The 8,200-nt window shown below is 44.0% G+C and overlaps 1 non-coding gene across 1 annotated transcript; it reads right to left on the bottom strand.

Annotated features, from left to right (window-relative positions):
• Positions 1 to 964: 964 nt before the first annotated feature.
• On the bottom strand, positions 965 to 1,071 carry LOC141635159 (small nucleolar RNA R71). Its single transcript, XR_012539863.1, has one exon. It is a non-coding gene; the product is annotated as a small nucleolar RNA R71 (small nucleolar RNA).
• Between the last annotated feature and the right edge of the window lie 7,129 nt (positions 1,072 to 8,200).

Genomic DNA, 8,200 nt, shown 5'->3' with positions numbered 1-8,200 from the left:
ATTGTTGACTAGACTTGACTCTTAGTTGGACTTAGTAGAAACCCCCGCCGTGTTCGTGTTCGACCCCGACTAAATACTACATTTAATTAGGTTTTTATAAATTGCTTTGATAAAGGGAAACGACGACAAATCCTTACTATCAAATGGCGTCGTTGCCGGGGATGGCGTTAGGTTATGCTTAGTTTTTGCTTAGAGTCTTTGCTTTAGTCTTATCTCAATTGTTAGTTTGTTTTAAGTAGTTGTGTGTTCTTTGTAGAGTGTGTGATTTCTTGCCTTCCCCTAGTGTGTAAAAACACTAGGAGATTAACGATTTGTCAAGTGCATGCATAGAAGGAACCACCAAGCTCTTCTCTTCAACTCCGACCCCGAAAGGCTTTTTAGAACCTTAAGGACAAGGACCCTTGAGAGAGTTAGGAATAGTTCCCCTCAAGCAAACTTGGACCAACCAAATTCACACATCCCACAAAATATTGATACCACAACCACACTTCAACCAAACCTCACAATTGAGACTCTACTAGAAAACCCTTTTCATAACTTCCCTAATTATAGTAGCCCACCTCAAACACCACCACATCAAATACCAAATCCACCACCACAAATGGCTCTTAGAGATCATAACCGGCCTAACCATAATGATTCATGTAACCCTATCAATTTTGGCACCTTGGCCCCAAACAACTTTGAAATGCATCCTGCCCAAGTCGGGTTAATTGAGAAAGATTTGTTCGGGGGGCACATTGAAGAGGATGCCCATGCTCATATTCGGAAGTTTAAAAGGAAAGTTTCAATGATGAAGAAGAATGGGGTGTCCGAAGACACCTTGAGAATGATGTTGTTTTCGTTTTCATTGACGGGAAAAGCGGACCAATGGTTGAACATTCACCCACCGAATACTTTCACTACTTGGGATGCTTTGGCTAAAGCATTCATGGCCAAGTACTACCCTTCCTCAAAGACCGCGATGCTCCGTAATGAGATTCATACGTTTCAACAAGAGGATGGTGAGTCTTTGGGTGAAGCTTGGGACCGTTATCAAGACTTGATAGCAAGTTGCCCCCACCATGGAATACCGGAATGGTACATCACTCAATCATTTTTTCAAACTTTGCTACCAAGGACTAAGGAGATGGTAAATGCCTCCGCGGGGGGAGGATTTGATCACTTGAGTGATGAAGAGGGCATGTCATTGATCAAGAAAATGGTAGATTCGGAGGCAAACTATGGTTCTAGAGGAAACATGCTAAGAAGGAATGGGAAGTTTCCTAAGGAAAACGCCTCCAACTCTGAGACAAATGCCAAGCTCGACTTACTCACAAAACAATTTGAGAAGTTTTCAAGAAATCAAGTGAACCAAGCCGCAACCTCATATGGGGCACCCATGGAAGAAGTGGCTCAACTCTCAAGTTGTGAACTTTGTGGAGGAAGTGGTCATACTTATGACTTGTGTGGCAACAATTACAATGGGGTCTATGAAGAGATGTTCAAGAGGTTAACGCTTTTCAAGGCTTTAACAACAATTCAAGACCCACAAGACCACCTTACAACAACCCAAACATCTACAATCCAAATACCAATTTCTATCACCCCGGTTTGAGGAACCACCCCAACTTTAGTTACAAAAGCACCAATGTTCAAAACCCGCAACACCTTCAACCACAAGCCCCAACCAACCCACCCGGTTTTGCTCAACAAAGGGGAATATTCCCCAACCCAAGACCTAATCCCGGAAATCAAAACCAATGGCCAAACAACAATCAAAACCAAAATTATGGGAACCAAGCACAAGGATACCAAGATTTTGGTGGAAATCAAGGCAACCAAGGGTTTTACCAAGGGAATCAAATGAATCAAGCAAACCAAGGATTTGGGCAAGGGTATGTTCAAGGGTTTCAAGAACAAGGTCAAGGATCAAACTTCAATAACAATGGTCCAAGAGCTAACTTCCGAGGGGGGCAAAACAACAACCAAGGTCCCAATGCTCGGTATGACTATGGGTTCCCTTTACCCATAGCCAACCAACCTTATCAAGAACCCCAAGGTGAGCTCTCTAAAGTTGAGCTTTTGAAGATGATAAAGAACATGCAAATTCAACATAGTCAAGAGATAGCTAATTTTGCTAAAGCTACTCAACAAGAACAAGCAAACTTGAGGGCTACCTTCCTTAAGGACGTGAGGGAAATGGAATCTATGATGTCTTCTCATGCTATGGCCAACCCTCAACGGCCGCCCGGTGGTTTGTTGGCTCAAGGACAAAGCTCCAAGGATGCCTCAAATAGCCACCATGCTCATGCGGTAGTGCTAAGGAGTGGTGTGGAGCAAGAGGACCCCTACAAGGACCTTGTGGTAGAGATGGATGAAGATCCCAAGAGGGATGAGTTGGAAGTAAATGATGAAGAGGAAAGCTCACCCATTGAACAATTGGGTAATGCTAGAGAAAACAAGAAAGGGAAGAAGGCTTTTGAGGATGTGTCTAGAAAGGTAATTCAAGAGGACAAGGATGTTGATGGGTATGTTGAAGACCTCCCTTATGAGGAGGAAGCTATTGAAGAAGTACCTTTGCAACAATCTAAAAAGGTAACAAGGAATTCGACTCCTCCAAAGGTATCTTCAAATTCCCAACTTGTTCCTAAAATTCCTTACCCTCAAGAGCCATAAAGAGTAGGGAAAACCTTAAGTATGCCAAGTTTTGTGACATGCTTGAGAAACTTGAGGTTACCCTACCCTTTACGGAGGTGATAATGAACATGCCAACCTACTCAAAATTTCTAAAAGATATTTTGACAAAGAAAAGAGTCTTGGGTGGCCAAGAAATAGTCGCTATGGAAGAGGCATGTAGTGCTCAAATCCTTATTAAAATGCCCACTAAGCTTGGTGACCCGGGGAGCTTTTCAATCCCCATGTGTAGTAGGTGGTGTGCCCATATCTAGAGCTCTTTGTGATTTGGGAGCAAGTGTAAGTGTTATTCCTTTGAAGGTTGCCAAGAAAATCGGAATTCAAAACCTTGCTCCCACTTCAATGACTTGCTTGAGGACGTACTCGTCAAAGTTGGAAAGCTTTTAATTCCCGCCTATTTTGTTGTCCCGATATTCCGGAGGATAGTCACACTCCCATCATCCTTGGTAGGCCATTCTTGGTTACCGGAGGAGTTCTCATTGATGTGAAGAATGGGCGGCTAACCTTCCAAATCGAGGGCAACAACGTCGAATTTAACCTACTAAACTTGATAAAAGGACCAAAGATGGAAAGGTTGAGCACTATTGAGTTGGTAGATGCGGTGGTACATGAAGTAACCCGTGAAGAAGCGGAGATGGAAGAGGTTTTTCAAATCTCTTTGCATGATGAGGCAATGAAGGAGGACCATGAAGTTTATGAGTAACTATTGAAGAAAGTGGAGGGCTTTCTCCCTCCAAAGGTACAACTCAAACCCTTGCCTCCCTCACTCAAGTATGCTTTCCTTGATGAGGGAGAGGCCTACCCGGTGATCGTTAATGCTAACCTAAGTGAGTCCCAAGAAAAGAAGCTTTTGGAACTCTTGAAAACCCATAGAGGGGCACTTGGGTATAGCATTGATGACATCAAAGGCCTAAGTCCGAGCTTGTGCATGCATAGAATAGTTTTGGAAGAGGGGAGTCAACCCAAGGTTGACGGTCTTAGGCGGATTAACCCAAAGATGGCCGAGGTGGTGAAAAATGAAGTGTTGAAACTTCTAGAGGCCGGTATTATATACCAAATTACCGATAGCAAATGGGTTAGTCCGGTCCACGTGGTACCGAAGAAAGGGGGGGTACAAATGGTTGAACAAGAGGATGGCACCACCCTACCTACCAGACCCGTGACCAGGTGGCGCATGTGTATTGACTACCGCAAGCTCAATGCCGCCACCCTAAAAGACCACTTCCCAATTCCATTCATTGACCAAATGCTAGAAAGGCTCGCGGGCCATGCATACTATTGCTTCTTAGACGGTTATTCCGGGTTTTTCCAAATTCCCATCCACCTGGATGACCAAGAGAAGACGACCTTCACTTGTCCAATAGGGGTCTATGCCTACCGTAGGATGCCATTCTGGCTTTGTAATGCGCCCGGCACCTTTCAAAGGTGCATGATGGCAATATTTTCTGATTTCCTTGAAAAAAGCATGGAAGTCTTCATGGACGAGTTTAGTGTCCATGGAGACTCGTTTGAACTTGGTCTTGAGAACTTGGCTAGTGTGTTGAAACGGTGTGAGGAGCATAACCTCGTCCTTAATCGGGAAAAGTGCCATTTCATGGTGGAGGAAGGGGTTGTCCTCGGTCACATCGTTTCAAGTAGGGGTATTGAGGTCGATGGGGCCAAAGTTGCGGTCATAGAGAACTTGTCACCCCCTTCCAATGTTAAGGGAGTGAGAAGTTTTCTAGGCCATGCCGGGTTTTATCGGCGTTTTATCAAGGAGTTTTCAAAAATATCAAAGCCCTTAACCTCATTACTCCTTAAGGATTTCCCCTTTGTGTTTGATGATTCTTGTCTTGAAGCTTTTAATAGGTTGAAGAGAGCATTGGTCACGACACCGATAATCCGGTCTCGGATTGGAACCTTCCTTTTGAGATAATTTGTGATGCTTCGGACTTCGCGGTTGGTGCGGTACTTGGGCAAGTTGTGGATAAGAAGCATCATGTGATATATTACACAAGCAAGACTCTCGACCAAACACAATGTGGATATGCTACAACCGAAAAGGAAATGTTGGCAATTGTTCATGCCATGGAAAAATAACGACAATACCTTGTTGGTTCTAAGGTGGTGGTTTACTCCGATTACACCGCCTTGAGACAATTGATGGTGAAGAAAGATGGAAAGCCCCGACTCTTGAGATGGGTCCTACTTCTCCAAGAGTTTGATTTAGAGATTAAGGATAAGGCCGGGTCGGAAAATGTTGTAGCCGACCACCTATCAATATTGACTGTTGAAGATCATGGGATACAAGACAAGAGTGGACCCATCAATGAGTGGTTACGGGATGATGGACTCATGGAAGTTACCATCAAAACCCCTTGGTTTGCGGATCTTGCAAACTACATTGTAAGTGGTTTCTTGCCGGATGAAATGGAACAAAGGGAAAGGCGAAAGTTGAGGAATGATGCTAGGAGATACTTTTGGAATGACCCCCACTTGTTCCGCAAGTGTGGGGATGAAATGTTCCGGAGATGTGTTTCAAGAGAGGAGGGCTTGGATATTGTCGACCGGGTTCACAATTCCGCCTATGGGGGACACTTGGCCACCTCTAGAACAATTGCCAAGATCCTCTAAGGTGGATTCTATTGGCCCTCCATGTTTAAAGACATCCACTACTTTGTTAAATCTTGTGATGCTTGCCAAAGGGTTGGGAACATTTGAAAGAGGAGTGAAATGCCCTTGACTAATATATTGGAATTGAGCTTTTTGATTGTTGGGGGCATAGCCTTCATGGGATCCTTTCCCAACTCTTGTGGAAACGAATACATCTTGGTCGCGGTGGACTACGTGTCCAAATGGATTGAAGCGGTAGCCGCCCCCACCAATGATAGCAAGGTAGTGATGAAGCTTTTCAAAGGCACGATTTTACCAAGGTTCGGAACACCAAGAGTAGTCATAAGTGATGGCGGATCTCATTTTCGCAAAAGTACTTTCAAAGCTCTACTCGAGTCACATGGAGTGCGGCATAAAACCGCCCTTGCCTACCACCCTCAAACTAGTGGGCAAGTAGAGGTTTCTAACCGCCAAATTAAAGCCATTTTGGAGAAAGTCACGAACAAGAGCCGGAAGGATTGGTCACAAAAGCTCCCGGATGTCTTATGGGCATTGAGAACCGCCTACAAGACACCCCTTGGCACCACCCCCTATAAGCTTGTGTACGGGAAAGCTTGTAATTTGCCGGTTGAGCTAGAACACAAGGCTTGGTGGGCTCTTAAGGAGATGAATTTTGACTTTGATGCCGCCGGAGAGGTACGTTTTCTCCAAATGAATGAGCTTGAGGAATTGAGATTAGAGGCTTATGAGAGCTCCAAAATTTACAAGGACCAAATGAAGAAATGGCATGATGGGAAAATCATGAAGAAAGAGATAAGTGTTGGGGACCTTGTTCTCCTTTTTAACTCCAAGATCAAGGTGTTTCTGGGCAAGCTCAAATCACGATGGTCGGGACCCTTTAAAGTGATGAAAATATTTCCTTATGGTGCTCTCGCGCTTTGGATTGAAGAAGGAGGAACGTTTAGGGTCAATGGTCAAAGAATCAAGCGCTACTATGACGGTGATAACAAAGGTCCGATTGAGGTGCTCTATCTCGGGGAACTGCTCCCCGAGGAGAGGACAAATTGAACCTCTTGAAAGTAATTCGGTTTGGTGGAGTTCCATAAGAACCACCATTTGTATATAGCATGCATTCTAGGTAGGAAATGAGGAATTTTGTACGGATGATACTTGTCATTTTGATTGATGTCGGTCGCAATTGTTGAAGAAATTGGGATTTTGTATGATGAACAAGCGCCATACCATCTATTGGCCCTTATCCGACGTCATGAGTCGGTTTTGAAAGTCGAAAACACGGAAGTCGAGGCCAATAGGTGATGGGATTTGAGATAGGGGCATATTGGAGAATTTGAGCTGGAACGTATTCCCAGCCGGGTGATCGGCGGCCGGTCTCCTTACCGGCTGGGAAGTTTCTGTAACATTAATTAAATTTGTATCAAAATGTAGAATGAGGAGTCCCAGCCGGCATGCCGGCAGCCGGTCCACCGGCTGGGAGCACGCTTATATGGGAAATGTGACGAATTGACTCACAAGGGAAGTCCCAGCCGGCAGGCCGGCTGGGAATTCATAAATGACGGAATTGATGTATGGGTGTCCTCCCAGCCGGTCTTCTGACCGGCGGCAGGTCTTCTGACCGGCTGGGAGTTTTCTGTAAATATCGAAGAAAATCTCAAATTGGCCTGTTTTCCCAGCCGGGTGACCGGCGGCCGATCTCCTGACCGGCTGGGTGATGCGTGTCATTTATATGATGTTTTACATCCCATTTTACACGCATTTCAGAGCTCATTCTTGTAGTTTATGCTACATTTCTCCCTATTTCCGTCTACTTCCGTATTTTGTACTTTATTGCAGAAATGTGAAGAATTCAACGGGAAATCAAGCCAAATCCGCCCCCAAGTAATCTGCATTGCAAATGACGTAAAGGAACTGCTTAAGGAACGAGCTTGGTGCGCAATCCAAGGCCCAAAAGACAAATCCACGTATTTTAAGAAGTCAAATAGCAGCTCAGCCAGTCGATCGACCAATGCTCGGGTTCCAGAAGCTACTGTTTGCTGAGGAGCAGTCGATCGACCAGCCTTATCAGTCGATCGACCGTATTTCTATTCCAGACGTGAATTGAAAGACCGTGAATCTTGAAGCCCGTGAAGTTTAGGTTTAGGAAATAAGATGTTGCGTTGATTGCTATATAACGTAACATGAAACCATCAGTTTGGCTATCTAAGTTTTTATCCAAGTTTTTATCACAATACAGTACTTTCAGTTTTAGTTTATTTTCGAGTATCTAGGGTTTGGGATATCGATTTTAGCATTGGAATTCTGCCCTTGTTCTTAATCTTTCCTCTTAAATCTCGGTATTCATTCTGCCCTAATTTTAGTTTATTGTTTTACTTTCATTATTAGTATAGAATTGATAGCTAGTGTCCCGAAAGCCAATTATCGTTTTGTCTTTGTTGTTATTTATCTTAAGCATGAATTCAGTAATCGTTATGAGTTTTATTGTTGTTTTCATCTTTAGCATGAGTAGCTAATTCTTTAGTGCTAGGATGTAGGCGATTTATGGCATAGGCGGCATTAGATTAGAAAGGTCTGTCTCGCGTGTTGGTCGATCGACTGACATTGCCAGTCGATCGACTGACCTCGTAGGGTTTTATATTCGTTTTAATTGTTTTAATCTTGTATTTGACGAGTTGAATGCATGCGACCAGTTAGATACCTATTTCGTGACTGACCCATTAGATCGAAAGGTAGAGGAGGTTATTAGACCATCAATTAAATCGACTAGACTGTGCTAAGATCGAAAGATAGGTATAGTTTGGACCATTAGTCACTTTTCAGGACGAAAGTTAGTATTAGTGACATTAGGGACCTATAGCGAGATCGAGAGATTCTATTTGTTAAGAGTGGACCGAGAGGACCTCTTTATTTCCCGCCT

The sequence above is a fragment of the Silene latifolia genome, chromosome Y, assembly GCF_048544455.1.
Source record: "Silene latifolia isolate original U9 population chromosome Y, ASM4854445v1, whole genome shotgun sequence".
NCBI classification, from domain to species: domain Eukaryota; kingdom Viridiplantae; phylum Streptophyta; class Magnoliopsida; order Caryophyllales; family Caryophyllaceae; genus Silene; species Silene latifolia.
Note: the sequence above shows the minus strand (reverse complement) of the source record. Positions and strands in the feature narration are given on the sequence as shown.